The sequence below is a fragment of the Triturus cristatus genome, chromosome 4_1, assembly GCF_964204655.1.
Source record: "Triturus cristatus chromosome 4_1, aTriCri1.1, whole genome shotgun sequence".
NCBI lineage: Eukaryota > Metazoa > Chordata > Amphibia > Caudata > Salamandridae > Triturus > Triturus cristatus.
In genome coordinates, this window is record NC_140585.1 from 497,045,976 (window position 1) to 497,062,775 (window position 16,800).

Sequence of the window (16,800 nt, forward strand, 5' to 3'; positions counted from 1 at the left end):
CATAAATATTAATGAGGCTGTCGCAATTTGCAACCCCATTAGGAATGGCTAGCTCTCCCATGGATGGTGGCCTGCTGGGGACAGCAGACCACCATGTCTGGGACTGCTTTTAAATAAAGCAGTCTTTTTTTAAAAAATGTAGCCCGTTTTCCTTAAAAGAAAACGGGATGCGTTTAAAAAAGAAAATTGAAACTTTTCAGTGTCATTTTTTTTTCCTGGGCCCACTGCTTGCTCTTAAAAATATTTTCTCACATACTTAAAAAGGGGAAGGGGTCCCATGGGGACCCCTTTCCGTTTGCGAGTGGTTTACGACCTACTTGAAGTAGGTGTTAAACTGTGAGTGTTTTGCAGCTGCAAATGCGGTCGCAAAACAATTGTACATAGCATGGTGACTCGCTATTAGGAAAGTACACCCCCTCCAAATGCTATTTTGCGACTCAGTGACTCGAAAAATAGAATTTGTACATGCCATTGCCCTTTATGGTGGTCGTAAATGGGAGGATCTCCCATTTGCCGCCGCAAAAAGGGTCGTACATCTGTCCCTTTGTGCTTTGAAAAATGTTAACGTTTTGTTTTCTGTTTTAGAAACATGCTGATGCATATGCATGCTCAGTCACAAAGCAATGTATGCTCTTGGATAGCCATGCATGCAATTTTATATCAAATGTGATAACTAAACTTTACATACACATAGCTCAGTAGAAAAGCATATATACAGTAAAACAGGTAGTTTGTTACTAACAGAAGGTGATAATCAATGAGTCAGATATATATTCACAACTATTATGCATCTTACAACTTATGTAATTGTTTTAAATGCTTTTTTATTCTCTTTTTGTATGTATCTGTACTTTTAATGGTCGTTCGACCGAAATAAAGTTACTACAACAACAGCATCTAACAACAATGAAGGTACTTCCACAGCCAGTCAGGCAGTATTGAGGCACCCGTGCAATCACACAGCCACTAGTCAGGCAGTCATCAAATCAGTGATTCACTATCCATGGAGTTATTCAATTACGTAGACACTACACATGTATTCTTGCAATCAGGCAGGCAGGAATCATGTAGTCATTGAACTATGCAGGCTCTACCTATACATTACTCTAATCACCCAGGCACTAACCATTTACCTATGCAATTAACAAGGCTGTAACTATGCAGTCATTATAACACTTGCGCAGAACCTATGCAGTCATGCAAACACTCAGACACTACTCATGCACTCATCTAATTACATAGAGAGTACCATTGTAGTAAACCTATCATCCATCCAGTACCTATACACTCATTTAATTACTGAGGCAATAAATACTCTTGCACTAATACAATCATCCAGCAGTACACTTATTTGCATCCAGTCTCTCAAGCATTAACAATGGACTCATGCAATCACTCAGACAGCAGTCATGCATGTTGAGGGACCTTGGAGCACCTACTTGGTTCCTGATGCTGAGTTGTGCTTAACATGTATGGAAAGACCTGCTATTCAAAAAGAAAAGACATTCATCTGAAGAAGCTAGGAGAACTGTGCTCACTAGACCCTGCAAATGTTTGCAGATATTTTAATTTCAGATTGCAAGCAATGATGTCTTTCATCTTGAGCAAAACAAAACCTCCTCTTGGTGTAGTGATTCATTTCTTTTGGCGTGAAGAGTACCAAGCCAGAGGTGATCCTCACATTCACATGCTGTTGTTGGTAAAAGATCACCCAAAGTTTGGAACAGACAGTGATGAGTCTGTATTGTCTGTTATTGACCAGTATGTAACCTGTTCCATCCCAAAGGAGAGAAGTGGCAGCAAATTAAGACAACAAGTTCTACGATTCCAAAATCATCGACGCGTCAAATACTGTCAGCGAAAATACAGAGCAAAAGGGACATTTTGTTACAAGATATCGTTTCGGATTCCCACGACCTCTCATCTCGCAAGGAAGAGTCAACAGCTTTTTGTCTGCAGTCAGACATACACTTACAAGGAAATCACCCAAAAAATCATACAACCTAAGAAGAACAGAGCTCTCCAAGTACATTAATGACTACAACACTATGATTTTGAAGATGTGGAATGCACATATGGATGTACAGTTTGTTGCAGACAACTCAATTGCTGTTGCTCAGTATGTTAAATTTTAAATAACAAAGTCAGAGAAAACTGAGATGATTGAGATGCAGGAGAAGATTTCAGCAGAAAAGAGTCTTACGAAGAAATTGTTCGGTTTTAGCATAAAAATGCTTTCTCACAGAGAGATATGCTCCAATGAATGTGAGACCACTTAAGCACATCTAGTTTGTTTTCTAGATCTAGAGGAGTTCTATTGGTGAGTTTAGGGCTTGCTAATACTCAGTAACACAGTACTGAAGTACTTTCCTGAAGTTCAATATCTTGCAGAATTTGAGCTACACAGTACAGATATTCTGAAGAGTAACATGCTGGATACGTACTATCCAAGAAGAAGTGCTCGTCTGGAAAGGATGTGTCTCCATGAAATACTTCAACATTATACTTTCAGAAGTAATGTCAGTGAAAACATAGATGAAGGTGAATTTGCTTTGCTCTGGCTGGATGTGAAGGATTTTTGGTGAGACATAACAAAGAAATTTTAATCATCCATTGAAAGCTAAGTTGACAAAATGCAGACAAAAAAGTGTTTTTCTATTTTGCCTTGTTACTGTTGCTTAAACCATGGCGAACTGAAGGCGAGCTACTTGGAGAATTTGACTGTTATAAAGACCCATTCAAAGCTGTGAAAGGTAGCATTGAGTGCTCTGTGTTTCCAGTATATCTCCAGATCTTGAGACTTGAGATTGCACATGAGAAAAAAAGTGCATGTTTACATATAAACCAGTTCTATTGTACATAAGTGATCAAGCTGGAACTGTACAAAGATTCTTATTAAAGTACTGACAAGTTACTTACAGAAGACAACAGATTCCAATTGTCAATGACAGTCAATGCACCAACAGGCATAGCTGCACATAATGCTAAAGGAGTTACCCATAATTGATTATTGATGCTGCTTGTTGAACATGACAACAAATTACAATATAACAAATTATCTGGTGATGCTTGTCATGAAGTTCCAAGAGAATTAAAGAAATTAAAGCTACTAATTATTGATGAAGTCAGCATGGTGTGTAACCTAATGCTAGCTTTTATAAATTTAAGAATGCAGCACATATTAAAATTGACTACAATGTACTTTTTGGAGAAAAACACTTCATAGTCTTTTGGAGACCTGCTACAACTAACTCCAGTAAAAGGACAACCTGTATTCAAGAAAATACAACTTAATAAAACTAGAAATTCACTAGGAAGTATTAGACATGTAAACATTTGGGAAAACTTTCAATACAAAGAGTTAATACAAAATATGCATCAATCATCAGATGTGCTTTCTGGAGATATACTAAAGGATATAAGAGCCCACACAAAAGAGGGAATCCGTCTCATCAAATATTTGTTTTGAAGTAATGTTTCAACTGTTGTTTCAGGTGTTGAAGTAATGTATTGTTTTGTTAAGGAAGAGAAGTCTGTTGTTTGTTAGATGCCAACTCTTGAGGAATGTAGTAAATTCAATGAACAATTATTGCAACTGGAAAAGAAGAGATAATCGAAATTGTAACAAATGATAAACTGGAACATCAAGGCGTTACAGTGCTACTAACAGAAACACTGGAATCAAAATTGAATAGTTTAGAAAAGTCTGTGTCGAAAACTGCAGGATTAGAAAAACTGTTACATATCTGTAAAAATTCTCTTGTAATCTTACGTCGTAATTTAAATGTTGAAGAAGGGTTAGTGAATGGCGCAATGGGTAAAGTTATGACATTTATTAATTATTCACTGACATGAAGTGGAATACTTAGCCATAAAATTTGATGATATTGCTTAAGTTAAGCAGATTGGTAGATGCGTTGTTCGTTTCCTACTTGTGAAAGACTTGTATGTCCAGCGAAAGCAGTTCCCAGAGTCTTTAGCAAATCACAAGGTTTAAGTGTAGATACAGGTGTTGTTAATATTGGTAGTAGTGTATTCAAAGAAGGAATGTCATATGTTGCTTTGTTGCAAATTAAAACCTTGTCTGGTTTATTTCTGATTGATTTTGATGAGAACAAAGTAACTGCTGATGTGAGCTGTGTAAGGGAGTATAATCGGTTAAGAGTTCAGGGGCTTATTTATGGGCCCTTGGGTCACTTTTGCATCACCGGTGAGTCCATTTTTGGGATGCACTAGCACCATGTTGCCCCATATTTACAAAGCAATGCATCTAGGTAGATGCGCCACTTTTTAAACCCCTGCGCCAAATTATACCTGAGCCAGGTATAATGTATGCAGGGCGGGCATTCCGATGCAAGAAACATTCCTAAACCTGGTATTGGATGCTGATACAGGCAGAAGATGGCCCCAATTCTCTACCAGAAGAAAGATGAAAGAGAGATCTCCCTACCGCTGATATACCATCCTTGTGGCAAGTATCAATGGCTACTTTATGGTCCTTTGTCAGGTATGCTCCATTAAGAAAGAACCATCTGTTTACCTCCCATGGGGTATATTGGTCTCCTCTGAAATTGTCTAAAATAGGAGAAGGGAACAAGCTTTGCCCAAAGTGCGACAACGACAAGGCTGATGACATTCATATGTTTTGGCAATGTCCGGGAATTCAACTCTTTTGGCAAGAAGTGGGTAAGATACTGTCCGTCCACCCTATTGAAAAGAAGAATTGAGGTAAGCTTATTACCACTTATTGTTTTTGGGGCTCTAAAAGATAATGACATTGAGGGGAGAGACAGAAAATTCCAAGAGCAACTTTTACTTACACTGATAATCATAGCACGTAGGGAAATTTGTATTAAGTGGGTCTCAAAACTACCTCCGACCTGTGCAACTGCAGAACGCATAAGTAACTTTGATCGGCTTAGTGGCTCATCAAATAGAATTAAAACTTGGGAGCCGCTAGCTATATATATAAGGGGACCAGCACACACATAGTCGTGGCAAGATCGGGGTCAAATGATTAAGACACTCACCTCCAGAGAGATCCTAGGCGGGTGACCCTTATATCTCTCGCAATGGAGCAGAAGGTACATCAGGAGTAAATATGTCCGGCAGGCTGCGGGCATGGGGTGCTGGTACCACTTAACACCTGATCACATACCTTTGCAAGATGTCGCATATGAGGACCTAAACAAAAAAAACAAAAAAAGAAAGAAACAGTCGCAGAAGTGATGCATTGAAATCTGTAAGATTTCACTGCGCCACTTCTAGGACACAAATGCGTCAATATCTTACGCCTGCCTCTTGGCAGGTGTAAAACTGATGCAGGAACATTTAACATGGGAATTGCCCATACGTAATGACCTATTGCCGGAGTTGCGCCACTTTTGTGACACACTCCAGTAATGCGTCAGTTTTGCACCTACAGATACGTCAGTAATACTGAAGTATCTGTAACTCCTTGCGAGATGATGTGTCATACTGTAGATATGATGCATCATTGGTGTCGCAAGGAAGGCGCAATATAAAGTGATGCATCACTGTTTTCTCACAGCGATACGCCACTTTTCAAAAATGAGGCCCTCAATATGCTCCTCATTTAGCCCAGTATCCTGTGCTTCAAAAAGCTATAATGTGTCCAAAGCGGAAAATATCAAAGAAGTCGATCAGAGTCGAACAGAAATATGAATAAAAAAAACAACAAGGAGGAAAAAAAGAAAACTTCAGCACACTGAGAAAATAGAAGGGTAAAGTTTTGATAATAAACCTGGAGTGAACTGTTATGCTGGTGTAGTGTTAAAAGCAGTTTACCATTTGCCTCATTTTACAAATTCTATTAACGAAAGCGTAGATAAAAGAATGTCTTTACAACTGTGTAGTTTACTTTAAGAATTAAGAAGGGACAAAGTATTATACATTCTGCTACTGGAATAAGAAAACTCACCGATGATTGTACTAGATCAGTAGTGTTCTCTCAAAATCTTCAGCAGGATGCTCAAGAATTTATAACGGTAATGCTAGAACTATTGGATGAAGAAGATGGGACTATCAATGAATTATTTGTTTTAACTTATAAAGGGACCCATAACTGTGAAGATCGTGCATTTATGACTGGCACTGAAATCAATTCAGAACGATTCCTCTACTTGACATTACCAGATTCTAAAGCTGGGTGCTTTGAAAATGTAACTACAAATGCTCATCAAGATATGGCCTGACCAAACTGCAAATCAGAACTTAGGTCAACTGTGTTTCTACAAAGGCATGGAAAATATGCCATAGTCATGCTACAATGATGCAGAGGAACTGAAATTACAAAATTTAAAGGTGGACTAATTTCCATCTCAAAAAGAACTTTCCCAATTATAGCAATCATATTTAATTAGGGAGTTAATATAACCTCTGGACACTACACAATATATTTAAGATGTCAAACAGATTGGACAGAATGCAATGACATACAAGTGACATTCAAATCAAGACTACCTAAAAAGTTTCAAAAGTCATATCTGCTATTTCTAGAACCGAAGTTCTAAGGAGAATTTAGGATAAGAAAATGTGGTATTGTGTTGACATATATATGGATTATGTGTTTCTGGGACATTATTCAGCCTATTGGGGGTATTGTCTACAGTAAGCTGTTAGAAATGAAACACTCTTTTTAACTGAGGTAAAGAAACATTTGAGGACTACACTGTGTTACTACAGATAAAACGTAAATGGAGGTACTATATATAATACCAGTAGCCTTGAGTTGCATGTGAAAAGTCAATTCTCCACTAAAAAACTAAAAAACTTTTGGTTCTGCTACAGCAACTTTTACGTAGTACTATGTGGTATGTTTTTCGCACATGGACTAAGAACATTTTAGACACCATTTGGCCAGGGTTGATATAGGGATAATGGTTACAAAAGGATATCCAAAAATGAAGACTCCTTCATAATTGTTGGATATTTTTTTATCAGATATAAAAATATCAGAAACTGTTTTAAAATATAGTTACTTTCATTAAATTGGTAACCTATCAGCAAGCCAGTATTACAAAACTTGTAGTGAGTGTAGTGCACAGTAAGACATATCAGAAATGATGTCCTGTGCACATTTTTTTTTTTATTAATCCATTGATTGTTTTTCCCACTTTTGATGATGAGTCAAGTCAAAGAAACTTTATTCGGATTCTTAACAATCCATAAAAGCACAAAAAGACATACAATTATACAATAAAATGCTGTTTTATACATGGGGGTAGTCCATATAAATTTTAACACATTGTTAGCCGGGCACGAACCACAGTTTTTAAGAAAGAGCTCACACGGAACACGAGTTCATGGTCTTCCAGGGACAAAATCATTAAAAATGCAACATCCAGGCTAATTGGCTTTAATTTTTTAAAATACGGAATTAAAAACCATTTAATATACTTCATATAAAATTTACAAAAGAATAAAAAATTTAAAATTGTTTGCTTACTCTGATAGTCACAAGGGCATGGCTCAGCACATTGGTCGTTAAAGTTCCATAAAGGGAAACTAAGTGCATATTTAATAGTGCCTGCCCTAAGACGGAATAAAAGGCCACGCTCCCAGTGGCTCAATGGGAGGGTTAGATAACTGGGTGTGGGGAAAATTGAAAGATTACGGGCTAAGTATCTGGAAACACTAGATTTCGAGGACTCCCTCGCTTCCCTTTCAGCATTAAATGACATATAAAGTGCTTTTTTAAGTTCACATTTAGTGGGAAGCGCGCTACTGGTAGGTTTTAGGAAAATGTTTTCAAGGTTCACGCTGCGAAATACGCTCAGCACCCCTGATAACCAGGGGATAGCCGTGCCCCTGTCGCAGCATAAACAGTCCTCAATGATGTCCCTAGTCAATTTGGCAGCAGGATTTTTCCAAATCGCCAGCCAAAAGAGGGCTGGACGAGCACGAATAAAATCCCCTATGAAATGCAGCCCCAATTCCCTATGACATATAAAATGTGGTGAAGTGATAGGAACACAGAGAAGCTTCCTACAAAATCTATATTCCTCAGCAATTATATCAGAACATCTGGCAATTCCCCAGACCTCGGCACCGTATGTGGCAACCGGGACGCATTGAGTTTTGTATATTTTTAAAATAGCAGGCAATGCCCCGGTCAATTTTGGGCGGGGAAGACTCAAAATGGAATTAATGGACTTTGAGAACTTGCTCCTGGCGTGGTCAATATGCCCACTCCAGGAGTTATTCGCAGCAAAGACCACACCCAAATACGGGAAACTGGTAGTTGACCCCAGTCTCTCTGTCCCCACACCAATACTGCCAATATGGCGCCTCTTCGGGCCACAAGACATTACAAAAGATTTTTTTAAATTAGTCTTCAAGTCTAGGGAATCCATATGTGCAACAAAGCCATTCACTAAAGTGCGTAGGGCATTTGGGGTGCGGCCCATAAGGACCGCATCGTCTGCGTATAGCAGAGCGGGGAGATAATTACCTTTTATTGACGCAACATCACCAGTTAGGGAAGTCAGGTATTTATGTAGGCCGTTAATATAGATTATAAATAAAAGAGGGGCTAAGACACACCCCTGTCTAACCCCTCTATTAACTCTAACCAACTCTGAAACCTCGCCCCCAAGACCAATCCGGACGCAGGCCTTCAAATCTCTATGCAGATATGCCAAAAGTGGACCAAGGATTCATCCAGACCATAATCCAATAAAGCCCTCCAAAGCAATGACCTATTAACGAGGTCAAAAGCAGTGGATAGGTCCATAAAGGCCAGGTAAATCGGGCATTTACGTGCAACAGTGTATTTACTCAAAATAAGATTAAAATTCAGGCACTGTTCTGCGGTTCCGACCTTATTACGGAAACCCAACTGGCAACTCTCTAAAATGTGGTTGTCCTCGGCCCATGCTAGGATTTTATTATACAATATTCTCCCTAAGATCTTTAGGGTATTATCGATAAGGGAGATAGGCCTATAGCATGACGGTTGGGAGCGGTCGCCCTTCTTAAAAATAGGCACTATTATACTAGATGACCAAGTTGGTGGTGGTGGAGAAGTAAAAGTTAAGTTTTTAAAAACGTTCAACAAGAGTGGGGCCCATAAATCAGGGTGGGCCTTGATGATGTCAATTGGGAGGCCATCGGAGCCAGGGGCTTTATTCCCCGCGCTCTGTGCGATGGCCTCTTCCACCTCTGATAATGCTATGTCAACCCATGGAGGATGGTTGAATATAGGGGTAGCCGCCACTGAGGATGGGACCGCATAAATCTTAGAAAAGTGGTCCACCCATACAGCTCCAGGGATGGTACAATCCATTGGGGTCGCGAGCTGGCCTGAACTGCGCAGATCTTTGACCGCGGCCCAGAAGGTGTCCCCCCTACCACGGGCGGCAGTTTGTGCTAGCACCTCCCAGCGCTCCTCGAAAATCTCCTCCTTCCTTCTACTAATAGCCAATTTGTATCGAGTCCTAGCGTTTTTTTACGTCAGACAGATTCCTCGGGCTAGCAGATAAGGCTAGTCGCAAATCACGGTTGGCCAGGGAACACTCATGATCAAACCATCCCTGGTCAACCGTGGGCGTGCGCAACGGAGCCATAAGCTGAGCTCGAAGAGCTGAGCAAATCTTGACAAAGTCATCTACTACCCCGGGATTCGGGCTTAGGTCGGACAGACATGAGAAGAAAAGGGGGAGATTGTCTCTGACCAGGGTCTGGACGGTCGTCCTAACATTAATACCCCACCATTTTAATCTAAGGTTATTTGAACTAATGGAGAGGTTCCTAGCACCGCATTCCTTATTGTATACTGGTCGGTGGATTGTCTTTAAACAAATCTTGATAGGATTGTGATCCCCTTGGGACATTGGGACTACCATGGCCTTACTAATACAATCTGCCAGCCCGGGGGAGATGAAAATATAATCAATTGGTTGAGGAGCAATCTCTACCTCTAAATGTAGGCACTAGGGAGGCAGTAGGAAAACAGTCCATGGCATTCTCCAAATTGTGTGTACTCAAAAAGGTGGTTAATTCCACACCCCTTTGACACCCCAAGGTCGGGTTACAATCCTTTGAGGTTGGACGATCTTTATTAAGTCTTGCGTTAAAATCACCACCCAATATAAGGCCAGAAGTATCATTAAAATCGGCCCTAGACTCCAGAGTGGTAATAAAATTAAAAAGATTTCTAAAATGTGTATTAGGTAATGAGCTAAAATCATTATTATAAAAATTAACCAGAAAAAAACTGGTTTTCTGTTTGAATAATATAGCCTGGAAATTCTGATTGTTCGTTGGTAAGACCCTGTTAGAACCGCCAACACAAATGTTAATCCAGATAGATAGGCCTCCCGAAGGGCGGCCCATTCTAGATTTGGTGGCAAGAGTGTTACAGCACTGAAACCCATTTACGTGTAAATCATCCATTGCCCATGTCTCCTGTAACATAACTATGTCCTGACTCTGAATAAAACTAACCCACCCAGGGTCACGAAGCCTTTGTTGGAGACCTGCTATATTCCAACTTAGAACATTTAGGGTATTTGGGGTACCTACCCTTGATACTATACACACTGATAAGTTAGCAGAGCTATTAGGGCTGACGGGTATAGATGCTAACAACAGGGCAGGATCCTCACTCTGCACCAAGGCAGGAAATTCAACGCTCAATCTTGGTTGTCAATCAGGGACATCTAAATCAGACAAAGCCAAGAAGCGATTTGCCAGGGGGAGGGTCGTAGACATGGGCTCACAGATGTTGGGAATGGGTTTATAAAAGTGACCAAGAGTGAACATACATATGTTCGTCGAAAGACCCGGCAATAGCTCACAGGTGCGCATTAAGGACTGAACTGTATGGGGTCTACAGAAATTTATAACAATGCAATCCCCAGTAATATTTTTAACAGAAGTGCCCACCCATCCCACTCTCCGCACCATTAAAATTTCATGCAATCTGACCGGGTCAAAACACTTGTGTTTCCTTAGCCAGTCCACACATTTATTGCGAAGGTCCACCCATGACTCCTTCTTTGTATCGGGTAGGCAGGGGACTCCGGCTAGGATTATTACATAGGGGTGTGATGCGGGGGGGAGGTTCAAAATCACAGTGCTGGGCGAAGTCTTTAATAAGGTTGGAACTGTAGGCCATGGTCTGGCATCATGGTCCGATGATAGAAGAGAAAAAAAGACACCGAGGGATGTTGTAATGAACTGCTGTGTAGGCGCTGGGTACTATTATTGGCGTTAGCCATCCCGGGACCTAGGTTGTCAGGGTCCCCCAACAGGCGCGTCGATGTAGGTAAAGTACTACAGTTAGCAGCCAATGGTGCAGGAGCTGGCTCCCGAGTTAACAATTGCTCCATGCGTGACAGTCTTTCATTTAAAGGGGCAAATTTAGCATCAAATAAAGCCTTAGAATGGCTAACTATGGATTTTAGACCCGACTCCAGGGCTAACACAATATCGTCCTTACTTTGGGGGGTAATAATCTCATTGGTTTGGGTGCCCACCGACGCAGTATTGGGAACGACAATTGTTTGTAATACTGCGTTATTACAATTAGCGGGGCGACCAAAGGTATGAAGTTTATTGTTGGCGCCCCTTTTCCGCTTGGCCGGTGGGCCGCTGTTTTTAGTCTCACCTGTTAATTTGGAGGTGCGAGATCTAGTGCGGGATTTTTGACCACTAGGGCAAGTACCTAAAGGTGAGGCTGAAATAGCTAATGGGGAAGGTTGGTGGGCAGGTGTCACAGACATTGGGGGCAGAGATGGTGACACTGAGAGGCGATGGCATGTATTGTCACCCTGTGTCGAAGCCTCAAGCGAAGAGCGACGCTGAGCCGTTAATAAATCTGAAGATAGACGCCGCTCGGTTAGCTCAATCTCATGGGTCAATAAACTCTCAGCCCTGATCATAAAAGCATCAAGAGTCCCCACAGCGCCCTTACGTCTGTTCATGATGCACTAGTTGGAATGCCTCTCCACAACACAAATGTCACACAATCAAAGTTAGTCAATGTCACCTGGGCACATGCGTCGATCTCAAAAGGCAAATCCAAGAGGGGTGCCCCGACCCGGCCTCTTCTGGCCCCTGACGGCCACAGACGGCCTGCCCTTTGCCCAAGCTTCGCCCGGCGCCGCCCGTGCGCGGTCCCGCAATGCGGAGGGCGGGGTTATTTTTAAAGCGCCTTCGGGCGTGAAATGCCGGGTGTCCGGTTCCGATAGCTGTGGCAAAGGAGCCTGGGGATTGTAGTCCGCCGATCCCTCCACACAGCGGTCGCCTTATTCACCACTGCGACGGCGGGAGGGGAAAGACCTGCGCGGCAACGAAGACTCGCCAGCCCCCGGGAAGAAGCGCCAGGTAAGGAAAACACCAATGCCAGTGAAGATCAAGCATTCAAAGAGCCCCTTTTACGTAGTACTATGTGGTATGTTTTTCGCACATGGACTAAGAACATTTTAGACACCATTTGGCCAGGGTTGATATAGGGATAATGGTTACAAAAGGGTATCCAAAAATGAAGACTCCTTCATAATTGTTGGATATTTTTTTATCAGATATAAAAATATCAGAAACAGTTTTAAAATATAGTTACTTTCATTAAAGTGGTAACCTATCAGCAAGCCAGTATTACAAAACTTGTAGTGAGTGTAGTGCACAGTAAGACATATCAGAAATGATGTCCTGTGCACATTTTTTTTTTTTATTAATCCATTGATTGTTTTTCCCACTTTTGATGATGATGCTTCATACAGAGCACTGTTGAAAGTGAAGGAGTATGAAAGCTGAAAACAGTAAAAAACAGTAAAACATTTGTCTATGTTGAAAATAAAGTTATGGTGATAAAATATTGTATGTTGTTTGGTTGCCTAGTGTTCAAAATGAAATTCGAATACATTTTTTGTCTTTCTTTTTTTTCATAGTGGTTGGAAGTCGGGATATATTATGTGTATCAAATCACTAATCGGTGATGGATCAAGTCATTACTCAAATACTCATACCATTTTCTAGGTACCACAGTTACACTCATCAATCATCCAGTAACTACTGGATATCACTAAGGTACTGCATTGGCATTCATCCAATCTCCCAGTCACTACTCAGGTACTCATCCAGTCAAACAGGTGGTACATATAGAGTCATGTATTCCCTTAGTCACTACTAATACAGTTATGGAATCACCTAGGTACTACACTTGCAGTCATCCACTCACCCAGGCACTACTCATGCACTCATCCATTCACTCAGACATAGACGCATGCACTCATGAACTCACCTAGCCTCTACCCATACAGTCATCCATTCACCCAGGCACTACTCATGCAGTGATCCATTCACTTAGGAACTACCCATGCATTTATCCAATGACCCAGGCAGTACCCTTGCACTCATCTATTCACTGATACACTATCCATGCCCTCATCCAATCACCTAGGCACTATTCATACACTAATCCATTCACTCAGGTACTACTCATGCACTCATCCAATCCCACAGCCACTACCCAAACACTCATCCATTCACTCAGACACTACTCATGCAGTGATCCATTCAGTCAGGCACTACCCATGCACTTATAAAATAACCCAGGCATTACTGTTGTACGTATCCACTCACTCAAGCACTACTCATGCACTCATACATTCCCTCAGGCAGTGCCCATAATCTCATCCATTCACTCAGGCACTACCCATGGGCTCATGCATAAAACCATGCACTACCCATAAACACATGCAATCACCCACACATTACCCTTGCACTCATCCATTCACTCAAGCCCTACCCATGCACTCATCCATTCACTCAGGCACTACCCATGCAGTCATACAATCACCCAGGCACTGTTCTTCCACTCACATATTCACCTAAGTATCACACTTGAGCTAATCTATGCACCCAAACACTACACTGGCACTCATCCTTTCAACCAGGAACTGCTTGTGCACTCGTACAATCATCTGGGGAGTGAAATTCAGGCCTGGGCGTAGTTCGCAGAGTTTTGCTTCACGGAACTCCACGAAGTTACAAAAAAACTCTGCGATGTTCCGCGATTGGCGGAGTGCAGTGCGAACTGCAGTTTGTGCTGGTGTTCCTGCCGCTAGGGTAGAAATTCTAGCCGAGCGGCAGCTCGCGAACTTACCGCTCGCGATCGCGAACTTACTGTTGACGAGCGCGAGCGGGGAAAAAACTCCGCTGCACATCGCGAAGCAGAGTTCTCTGCACTTTGCGAGCTCCGCGGAGTGCAGAAAACTCTGCAAACTCCACGAACGGAGTGAAGTTCACTGCCCAGACCTTGTAAAAGTGCACTCATACAATCACCCAGACACTGAATTTTCACTCATGCCATCTTCCAGGCATTATATTTGCACGCATCCAATGACCCAGGCACTCCATATGTCCTCATTCACTAACCCCAGGCACTCTACATGCAGTTATCCAATCATTCAGACACTACCCTTGCAGTTATCCAATCACTCAGGCACTACCATTGCAGTTATAAATTCATCCAGCTTATCTTTTTTTAACCATGATAGGCACTTGTAAAAAGAAACATTTATTTTTTAGATTATATATCGTTCTGCTATTTTCTTTTCAAAGAAATGGTAAACATGGTATATAAAACTAAAACAAGTAGCAGAAACAAGCTGCACAAAGTAAGGATTGCATCAAAAGAAATTAACATCTGTGCTCCTTTGCTGCATTTTTCAAAGCTGTAAATGACTGCTCACCATCAGTAACTATAGTTGAACTGTAGATGCAATACATAGCCATCCTTCTAAATTCTGAGACCAACTCCACATGATGGGTTTGTACTTCAGCTGACACTTTTACTCCAGGAACAGATGTTGATGGAGCCACAGCTTCTCTGGCTTTCTTTGCTCTTTTTAAATCATTATTATGGTATGTTTTCTTTTAAGATGATATAGCATAGATGTAGTACCACATGAGTAATTTTTTGTTGGAGCCTCTAGACAATGTCTAGTTGCAACGGGAACATTTTACAAATTTTGCAACTGCCTTAGACTCTCCAGATGGGATAGTGAAAAATTATCAAGCTATACTGCTCTTCTTCAGCTGGGGCTCTTCATCTTCTTCTTCCCCTCCTTCCACCTCCTCAATATCCTGTGCTGCCTCCTGTTGCAGCTGGCTTTCCTCTGCAACTCCTGCTGACATGTTCTCTTAAAAATGAAAAGGCAGCCAACCTCCACAATGAGTTCTCCACTGCACACACACCTGCCCACAATGATTCCCCAATGAATGGAAGATTCTAGAAAAAAAATGTGATGGGATTTTCCATTATTATAGTTTAAAACTATATTATCCAATCATATCACATTCTTTTCAGGTGACGTGATCTTCACAACAACATACGTAATCGCGAACACCGGAAATGGAATAAAAAAATTAGGTTTTAATAATGTAAATATAAAAGTATAACTTTAAAGCTCTGGTATATATGCACCTACAGTCACACTTACTCTAAAATATGTGTATATACATTTTATAACTTTTCAAAAACATGCCATTGTCACGATTATATATATGTTCGTGAAGACCAGCGTCACCGCAATATTAGAAAGATAGATTTCAGCATTAGTTTCAAGCTCAATAACTACTACAACATAAGTTTAAACGATATAGAATGGAGAAATATTCCTCAAGTGTTAAACATACTGGCGAATGTGTCTATATAAATGTTTTACAGTTTGTTCAAAACACGCACTCTTCGCGACTACTGACGTCATCACTACGCCCAGCCTTACTGCAAAAATGGAAAATTGTCTTTGATGTCGATTTTTTGGGGAAACTCACTACAAAAATATAAGGTTGAAAAGTACACTAATAAAGAGGTACTCTTAAAAATACTGTAGTATGTGTCTATCTATATGTTTTACACACAAACCATGTGCTCTCCGCAACTACCAACATCCTAGTGATGATGTCTGTAGCCGCGAATATTAAAACATTTTGGAAGGATGCTTTTATCCTAAATTGATCACAGAAATGAAAGTTAAAACAATATTTTACTAAATATTTAGACACTTTGTCATCGAAACCCACTAACAAAATGCGTCAGCCGCAATATAACTTTTCAAACACCCCTTTGGAGTGTGGGATTCACTTGTGCTGCGGCGCGAGTACTTATTATATATATATAATATATATATATATATATATATATATCTCAGGGGTCTCCAACCGGTCGATCACGAGCTACCGGTAGCTCGCAGGTGCCCTGTCAGTAGCTTGCGGCCTGACTTCCTTTTTATAAGCCTATCATCATCGTTTTGTTTATTTTTTAGGCCTTTTGAAGTTGCTTGTCTCCCGCCGTAGGACCCAGCTGCTAATTCAGCCTATCTGGGGCGAGGTGAAGTGGTTGACTTCGGCCAGCGCATGGCCAGTGTTTGCTGGCCACGGAGAACCACTATGCGCGCCTTTTGCTGCATGTCTCCGTTCTATGATCCTGTACATTTCTGCAGCCGGAGCGGAAGCCTTGAAGGCATAATTGTGTCTCCATGCCACAATACAGGAGATGCAGTGTCAGCCACCTAAAGCAGAACCAGACAGACATCAGGTATGTTGGAAAGAGGAACTTAATTTTTTTTTAAATAGATGCCTGTGCATACTGTTATTCGAGGCAGCTAAATAAAACATGAGCAGTACCTCGAAAAAGTAATAAATCAATCTGAAACTCTGCTTTAATTTAGTCATTAAATTGAAGCAGCGTTTCACTGGCATCTTTTATTTTGAAATAAATAGTGAACCTTGCAAGTTGTTCCTGGTCACAAAATGGAACAGACAACATAA